Source organism: Pogoniulus pusillus, chromosome 16 (assembly GCF_015220805.1).
Source record: "Pogoniulus pusillus isolate bPogPus1 chromosome 16, bPogPus1.pri, whole genome shotgun sequence".
Classification (NCBI taxonomy): Eukaryota; Metazoa; Chordata; class Aves; order Piciformes; family Lybiidae; genus Pogoniulus; species Pogoniulus pusillus.
The window spans coordinates 10,166,857-10,176,492 of NC_087279.1; the positions used below are offsets into that span (position 1 = coordinate 10,166,857).

Below are 9,636 nucleotides of genomic sequence, written 5' to 3' on the forward strand. Positions count from 1 at the left end.
TTTGATGCAGAGCCCATGCTGCACAGCAGTATTGGCTTCTGTGTACCCCAACTCCCACATCCCTCCCCAAGAAAGTCCACCACTGAGCTTCTGCTATGGAAAGCTGGCAGAGAGAAACTCACTTTGCCTGATTCTTCCTATGCTCAGGGGAACAGAATCTTATATATCCTTGTAAATACTTGCACATAAATGGCATCAAAGAAGATTCCATGATCCCTTTCTCCTGTAAATTACAGCTTTCAATTCTGGCCATCTAGATGCATTGGAAGGGGTAAAATTATCCCCCAAAAGCACATTATGCCATCAGAGCACCCTAACAACATAACACAGCACCACTAAAATCAATGAGAGAAACTTTTCATCGTTTTCAAGAGGTACTGAATCAGACTAATAATCTTCAGCTGAATTATTAATGGCAACTTGTAAGCCATTACCACAGGAAGATCTTTATTAGTCGCCAATTTAGAGTGCAATTTTCAGGAACGTCCAACTTAGAGATGCACAGATCCCATTGACAATCCAACAGGCTTTAAAATTCCATTTGGCTTCCATTCCTCCACTTTCTAAAAATCCTGCCCTTGATACATTAAATGTTTTTACTGTGCTATCTATAACTTATTTGGCTATCAGGGCACAAATGTTACTTGGAAATGGTCTCTTGACAAGAACGCAATGCTTAGTGCTAAGTTTACAAATGTGATATTGCTTCCCTAGAGCAGGATGAAATGCTAACTGCAAGCGTATTCTGCTGCAGGCAGGCTCTTCTACTTGAAACACACTGGTTCTCAGAAGTGTGCCTGCAAGAAAACAACCAAAAAAAGGTTGTTCTCACATAGCGAGACTTGGTTATTTGTGTATACATAGAACCTACTACACTTCACTTCTGTTGAAGTGGCTTTAATATTCTTTTTGAATAGCATTAGAAGTATCTTGCAGATACAAACAGTGCTTTGCACTTAGAACTGCATTTTCTATCCAAAATTCACAGCAGCTTTACAAGCAGTGATGATTTAACTCTTGAAACATGCAGGTTAGGTGCATACTGTAGCAGTTTAATTATTAATCTGAAAGAGCAGCCTAGCAAAGGCAAGCAATACGTACGAAGGCATCCTCTAACAAAGCAAGAAAAAACACAGAGTCTTAGTTCCCCATTCTCTGCTCAAGCCATCGCATAGATGCACTTATTAAATCTCTTCATGCTGCTCCCTGGAGGAGGAAACATGGTGTATTATCAAGGTGGAGCTGTGCTAACAAGATAAAGGTATGCGCGTGGAAGACACTACTAGGGCTGCAATTGTATTTTACTCTGATTAACAGGAAAGCACTGGCTGAGATTTTTTAAGGCAGCAATACATTTCAAGTCAGCATTATCACAAGTCAAGAGAATTCACTAGCGTATTGAAAGGAAGATGAAGAAACAAAGTGGTGACATTCAGGACAGCAACTGCAGCAAACTCAGTTTGTAACATTTCTTGGAGATGATCAAGGAGTTCAGCAAAACTGACAGTTATCAACAAAGCCTGTATGAAATAGTGCAACAGATTATCTCAGAGCAGAGAGAATATAGGAAGAGACTATTACTGTTACATCTGGAGTCTTTAAAGGCTTTGACTATCAGAAGAGATTGTACAAAAGGTGAAACAAGAGCATTTGACAAAGAGCAAGTAGAAAAGTACGGCATAAGTGTCTCAGGTACAATACAGATGAGTCAACGTACAAAAGGATCAACAACTAATGAGAGACATAAAAAGGCAATGGGGAAAGGATTGATAAATACAGCAGAAGTAATCAGGCAACAAAGATAAGCAGAGGTTCTGGGATTTAACAGGAAAGGAGAGAAAATAACAGATGGTAAGGAAAGAGCTGAAGTATTGAGTACCTCTTTCATATTCTTTTAATGTCTCCATCTAAAGGATAATGAAAAACAAACAAAAAAAAATCTACTGTGATTTACACCAAGAAGGCAGGACTACAGGCCTGAACAAAAAATAATGGGCTCAAAAATATCAAAAGAAGCCAGATATACTCAGTTTGATAGAGAATGATTAAGTTCACTGCAGAGTACTTAAGGAATTACCTAAAGCCATCCCCAAACATTAGCTACTATATCCAATAACGCACAAAGGAAGGGTACAGTTCCCAAAGGACCATGGAGAGGCAAAAATAGCATGCAACTTCAAAAGGAGAAGCAAGTCTGACTCAAGAAACTGTGAAACAAACCACCTCCCTTTTATACTGAGGAAGATGCTGAAACAAGTGAAATCATCATACAAGCACCTGAAGGATTAAGTGCCTGAAAATAATCAAAGTTTCAAACCAATGAAATTTCCTTTTTGATATGGCAACTTGCCTCCTAAAGAAGGAAAACCTAGTAATATATAATTTGTACTGGTCACAGTAATGCTTTCAGTCACTCTCCAACGTGGTATTTTCATGGGACAGCAGGGGCTGATGAAATCAGAGCTTAGTAAGGGACTGATACGGAATTGCAGCATAGTGGGTGCAGGCTTTTTTTAAAAATCAAACCAACCACCACACAATTAAAAGTGATTACTAAAATCTACTGTAGTGGAATGCAATTTTGCATGGCACACTGCAAGGATACACTTTGCAGCTGGCTGCATACATCTGTGAATTTCAGTAGAGAAAAACGTGTGTGAGGTAAGCAAGTAGGGTTCATATCACCTTCAGTCAACAGGCAGACAAGCTCCAAATTCAAAAGAAAACAATATATTGAAGAACTTGTTGGAAAGCAAACAGTAAGCAGAGCAAATTCAAATTTAGAAATCAAGAAAAAGTGCAAAATAGAGGTAAGATGAGTTCTGCTGGAAGGAATTAGAAGCCATTGTAGGTTATAAGTAGCAGGTAGTAAAATGGTATTTTAAAGAGAGGCATATGTCATGCCAGGATGTACAGCAGAGTGTCACAAATAGTCACCCTTCTCTACTGTCCAAAAACTTACAAAACCTGAGGAAAAAAAAAATAAAAGAAAACTCACAAGAAAATTCACAGTAAATACAACTCTGTCTTGTCATCTTATTCAGCTAGGGAGCAATAAATGTTAGCAGTGTCAAGAAGAAGTATGATGGGAACATTGTCAGGTCACAAAAAAACCAACATAATACTGTATCTTCTGCAGGAAACAAACCTATTAACACCAACCCACACAGACCATAATAGCATTTTCTTGTTCCTATGGCTCTCAAATTCTTTAGCACTTGACACAGACTCAGCAGGGCTACAGCATGTAGCACATTAATTTTTCAGAGTATTTACCCTTTCAAGAAGAACCATTCTGCCTCTTCAAGAGTGATTCTTTTGTCATTTGTATGTTTAAATAGAGTTTATTTTTTGTCAGGATTTTTGGACATTTGTTACTGATCATAATTAAGAAAAATTCAATACCATGGAATAGGTCTTTTGGAAATAAAATTTGGACATTTTTGTCTCTGTGCAATTACTGTCTACTATTGGCAGGCCAAAACCCAAGCCAGTCTTTTTACTCCCCACATAAAAAAAAAAAAAATAAAAGCAGGTAAAATACTTCACACATTACAAAAATGCTGGTGAAAAATTAGGGCATGTAGAATAAAGCAATGCATTAAAACTGGATTTGAACTTAAGACTACAAGTCCAATACAGCAAAGCAACTGCGTGTCCAACTAATATTGCCATCACAGTTTTTCTTGTGTAAGTTCATTCTCAAGACAACCATTTTGCTTTAACTGCAATTGCAAATCAGCATCTAAAACCATACAGATTAATTTCCTCAGGTGACAAAGAGTAACACTACTCATTTTTTCTGGAATAAACTGAATTTCCCTTGAATTCAGCAGTTGCTATCAGCAGAATTGCTAAGAATTCTGATGATGGCAGGGAGCACTTTTCTGATCGTGGCCATCATAAATCTCATTTAATACTGCTGCTTAAAAACATTTCACGATGCCTATTAGAATAGTTTCTATGAACTCGCCAATCTATTGAAAGTTTCTCATTTTGGTTAACAGAGAACATTCCCTGAAAACAAAATTCCTACTATTCCAATCCTCTTAAACATTATTAGCCTGTTTAAAATAATAACAATGTTACAAAAAGGCTTAAAATACCAAGAAAATACCTGCATCACAAAACCCGAAGTGATGCGACAGTCTGAGCCTCTTTTGTGAGTTCAGCTGAATGTAATCACACCTTCCATGATGGAAGATTTCCCATTATTGGGAACAACTTCCACTGATGAAGAAGCACTATTCAATAAGCAGGACAGAATATGTGCGATCAGCAAATACACTCAAGGTGACACTTCGACTTCTGCACAGTAAAGCTATGCAGAGGCTTGGCAAGTATCTCCTGCACATCATGCAATATCAAAAGGAGAGGTGTTAGCCTCACTGTCAACCACCAAGAAAAAGCTCCTATTCATCAGAAGACTCCTGAATTCTAAAGCATTTAAGAAGAGACAGATGTAATAGAGAGTGAAGAGCAGCAGACACAATGTTTTTAAGCAATCTTCATCCCTGGTGGATGATTTTATAGCAAATATACTTTTCATGAAGTTCAACATGAGTTATTTTAGGCATGTTAATAAATTAACTAGGCCAAAGGTAATTCCCCAAACACTAAGGAATTAATGACTTGCTAATCTCAGAACTAAAATTGCTGAATAGACAGCTTCAGTATTCTGGGCTTCATACTATACAAAGTCTTTCAAAACTTGAAATGTACACCCAAGGTCAAAGTGCTGAGAAGCTTGGTGGGTATGAGAGCTAACCATGATTTCATCCTACAGCTCCAGATCCTGCCCCTTCAACAATTGACATCAGTCCTTCCTTGATGAATTTGCCAACCCATGTGATGGTTTCCATAAATACACACGATGCATACACCGTCAATGTGCAACAAGCAGGCAGGACAAAATATCTCCTTCACAAGAAACACCAATAAAAGAAAGCAGGCTTGGTTCTGAAAAACCCAGTGTTACTGTTTTTCAAAGGTGTTCCACTAGACAATGAATAAAATCCACTGTGCAAACAAAGATCCATGTGTTATGACAACTGTACTACCTAGCACACAATACCACTGTTTCTCCTCTTTCGCAGACATTCACAAATTGCACTACAACGTTCTTCTCAAGCACTCCAAATATGGCAATTTCTGGGAGCTAAGCAGTTGTTGGGACACAGAGCCTTGAAATAGGAGAGATGGGAAGAGTGCAGGATCTGCCAGCAGCGTGAGGCCTTTAAATCAGAGGAGAAAAAAAAAGCTGAAAGCAGATGGAGAAGCTTGCAGAAGAGAATGGCTATTGAGGCCATGAGGGCATTGACCTGAGCATTCAGACTGAAGAAAACCAGGCTCTTCAAAAACGATGTCTTTTTCTGCAAACTTAAAGGTATGCAAGGAACCCTCCAAAATACATTTCCTATTGTATGTCTTAAGTACATAGCAATTTCTGCCTCCAAGAAACATTTAAAGCCTTTTTTGTTTACATTCCAGCATGTGGAGGGTCTTCCTGCAGCACACCAGCTATTTTATTTGTGTGTTACAAAATGCTCAAAAATTCTGAACGTAAGGATCAAACTATGTGAAAACAAGGCCTTTTCCATAAAGACCTCTAGAAACTTAAACCATGCTGGCCTGTACAGGGTCCTGATGAAAACACCAGTGAGCTGATCACTTAGGCTATGTTGGATGAAGTAAACATGGGAGTTGGTCACACCTGTGCAGTGGAAGTCTGAAAGATTTCACTACTAAACACCACCACTTCATGACTAAATAAGATTTCACTGCTAACTAACTCTATTTAGGGAAAATTAAACCTCATTGGAGAAAGCTTTGGCAAAAAATAAGCTTTTGTGATTAAACTGATAATTTTGTAGCACAAATATAGTGACACCAACATGTATCTCAGCCACCATAACACATCCATTATCTTATTATACATAAATATTATTTGTCCACACTCACTTTTCCCTCCTGATTGTCTTTTCTTTCTTTTCAGATCATTAAAATAATTTTATCTTTTTGCATTTGCAACTTCTATTCTCAAAGCAGTCTGCTTTATACTTATCTTCACTGACTGGGTTTTACTTTTTCTTTCAAAGGACAACTTAAATGCCACTTCAAACTTCGCAAGTTGCAACCATGTATTGGCCAGCATGTTATACGTAAAGCCTTGTTTTAAACAGAGCCCTTAAGTGTATCTGACACTCACATTCCAACAGCAATCTTCATGAGAACTCTGAACTTTGTTCAAATGTTTATTTTAATAGATTTCGGCAGTCACACAAATTGTTTCAGTGTAAGCATTCGTCCTGTTCCCAGTTACTCCTCTGCTATCATCTCCCATCAGGCTGTCACTAAAACAATCATTTAACTCTTGTGTAATTATTCTGCTTTTTCCTCATGGCCAGCACAGGTTATTTCCCCCCTCACACAACTGCATTCACCGTCCTGCACCTATTCTGAAGTTACAGCTCAAGTTTTTAAGGCATTTTGAGTAGCAGAATTTTCTTTCTAACCTCACTTGCTAGATGTTAAACTGCCTATTATAAATTTTAGATAAATTAGCAGAACATGCAGGTGTTGTTGATGTAGATAAACTCTAAGATAGCACCTGGAGGATTATCTATATTTAGACAAATAGTCCTACATTCTAGTCACGTCACTAAAGTTACTGTGTAAGTGATCTACACTGCTTTATTCTTAACTAACAAAAGAAAAGGGAGAAGATAAATGCAGTAGGTTTGACTCAGCCACATACAAAGAGGTAGCTAAAGCTATGTGAGGTGCTCTATTGTGTTTGGTACCTGACATGTGACACAGTGGAAACTCACAGCCCTCTGAAGCAGTGCGGAAGGCCAGGAGGATGCTCCGAGGCATCCCAAATGACACTGAACACCTACTTGAGAAAAACCAAACCAAACCCACTGGCTATTGTAACAGTCCATTCTCTCTCCCCATCGCACTCCTCCAAAATGAGGTCCTGTGAAGGTGACAGCGTTACAGGACACCATGCAAGTACACCCATTATCTCTCCATGGAACCTGTCAAAACCAATAAAAACTAATTCAGCATAATCAGGAAATAGGCAATTGCATGGTTAAACGATACGCTTTGGACAGAGAGACATGCCAGAAAGATCATGCCAGGTCAGTATCACACTCACTAGCCTAGATAATCAAGAGGTTGTGGTTCTGGATTTATAGCATGGTTTTATAGCATTTGTATCCAGAAGAGTTGTAGAGTCTCCTTCTCTGAAGACTTCTCTGAAGCCACCTGGATGTGTTCCTGTGTGGCCTGCCTTAGGTGATCTCAGGGCAAGGCCACTGGACTGGATTATCGCTCAAGGTCCCTTCTAACCCTTACCATTTTGTAATTCTATGATTCTATGGGAGCAAGGGACAATACTGGTAATGATATCAAATACAAATTAAAGATTATGTAATATCCTGTATTCCTCCCATTCAACGTTTAAGTGAAAATGTTGATAGTGACACTAAGCTGAACATTTACTACCTACTCTTTTGCTTTAGGCAAAACATACAGCAATAGTCACTTTGGAAATGGAGCTCAACATTAGATTGTAAGATCATTAAAAACAATACTGTTTATTAGCAAGATAAACAGACACAGACAAACAACCACTTCTTCACATAGAAGTCATGAAAATGCTGACTTCTTTTTCAGTCCCCACATGAAAACCAGTCACATGTAGAGCAGTGGACAGGATCGGGAGCCAAGCACGACCTGCAAACACAACTGTGCGCACTCAGTCCCACTCAGTTTCAGAGACCTGCTTATGTAACCAAGGGCTGCAGCACCTACCAGCAATGTACCAGTATTCTTCAAAAGAGTTCTTTTCACTGCTTGGGAGTTGTGTTACAGCCGTGTCAACTTTCACAGTGTTTATAAACTTACATCTTAGTTTACTGCAGCAGCAATGAAGCCCTACCCTCCACCATCGCTTTCAGCTTGCCTCTCTTCCCAGCACCTTTATCTTTATCCACGCTTCTCAAGTATCATCTTACCACAAAATACACTTTCAATAAAAAGAATTAGCACGGGATTAGGTTGTGTTGGTGTAATGTGGTAAAACAGCACAATATGAAGAAAAAAAAAATACAAGCAAAAATAATCAGCAAAAGACACACAAAAAGAAGCAAACTTTTTGACAGTTTAATTAAGTAAAAGAGAGGTCTCCTCCATCTACAATAGACCAGGCTTACTGAAGAGACCTAACAACAGACAGTGATCGTTCTTTCACATTTTTAGTACAGTTTCTAAGTCCAGACCCAGTCAGAAAAGAATCCATTCGATTCAGTGCCGATAGGAACGCACATTTTGAGGACATCCATGCCAAGGTGGTGGCGGCGGGGACTCCAGCAGACACCTGATCCGGGATCCAGAGGCACCGCGGTGGATGGTGACCTGGGGAAAGTTACCTCCCGCTGCAGCTTCGCTGGGGCTCTGTGGTGTTCTTAAGACTTCCTGGGAATACCGCGAGGCTTTGCAAACCACTGCTTGTAAAACATATCTAAATTCCCCAGCGGAAAATAGAGGAGAAGGCCTGACCCCGCCACAGCAGAGCTCCGCTGAGGGCGCGGGAGCTGGGCGCAATGCCCCGCGGGCGGCCAGGGCAGCGGCAGGGCTCCCGTGGGGTTTCTCCTTCCATCAGCTCAGCGCCGCGCACCGCGCAGCCGGGGCTGCGGAGCACAACCCTCTTCATAGCTCTGTCAAATCAGTATCGCTATGAGAATCATCAGTCTCCGGAACTTGGGAGTCCAGAGCCCAGACTCGGGGCTGCTCCCACCAGGGTCCCACCTGAGCGGTGCTGCGGAGCGCTGCGGCGCTCGCCCGGGGACCACTGTGCCTCGGGTCGGCCACAGCGAGGTTTCCCTACCCGCCGCCTTCTGCGCGCTGTCACTAAAGAAACCGCCGGGCTTGGAAAGGACCGAGTGCTGTGTGCGCTGGTTTACCCCCGCGGCAGCCTAGCCGGCGGCCACGCAGCCTTGCCGTCCCGCAGAGCAAGCCCGCGGCTGAACCATCTCCATTCACCGTTCGCAAACATCCTTCAGCGGCATCTCGCTGCCTCCGGGGAGGGCTTGGCTCCGGCGGGCTCTCACCACCACCACCACCCCCGGCAGCGATCCCCCGCCGCCCCCTGCGCCTCAAGGTCACCTGAGCGCGGGGCTGCACCGGGGGTCGCCGCTCCCCATAAACCCTCCTCCCTCAACCACGCCGGGCTCCCGCTCCTACCTGAGCCAGCGAGCAGAGCCGAGCGCAGCCGATCCGCCGGGAGCGCGGAGGCGGCCGCTGTCCCCTCAGCGGCGGCGCCCGGGGAGTCGGGCCGCGCACGGCGCCTCCCTCCTGCGCCGGGCCGCTGCGCTACGGTGGGCGGTGGCGGCGGCGGCGGATCTCCGTCAGACTTAGCGGGGCCGCGGCGAGCGGGAAAGCCCTTGGGGGGCAGGGGGGGGACGGGCAGAGACTCTCCCCTCCCCGTCGAGGTGCCTGCCCCAGCGGTGCTTCGCCTCCCCCGGCAGGGCTGGGGCTCCCCTCAGCGGGGAGAGACCGGCGCCGCGTCCAGCTCCGCCGGGGCTCCGAGCAACGCGCAACGGCGCGGAGCTGGCGATGCCGCTCCGT

General features: G+C 42.8%; 1 protein-coding gene across 8 annotated transcripts in view; it reads right to left on the reverse strand.

Moving 5' to 3' along the window:
• ATP2B2 (ATPase plasma membrane Ca2+ transporting 2) overlaps nucleotides 1-9,399 on the reverse strand; it is a 398,492-nt gene extending 389,093 nt beyond the window's left edge. For 2 of the 8 annotated variants that reach the window (XR_010305183.1, XM_064156371.1), the window contains exon 1: nucleotides 9,253-9,399. The gene's annotated coding sequence lies outside the window, so the exon portion shown is untranslated. The remainder of the gene's footprint in view (nucleotides 1-9,252) is intronic. The other 6 variants (XM_064156366.1, XM_064156370.1, XM_064156373.1 and 3 more) reach the window with 6 other exon arrangements.
• Between the last annotated feature and the right edge of the window lie 237 nt (nucleotides 9,400-9,636).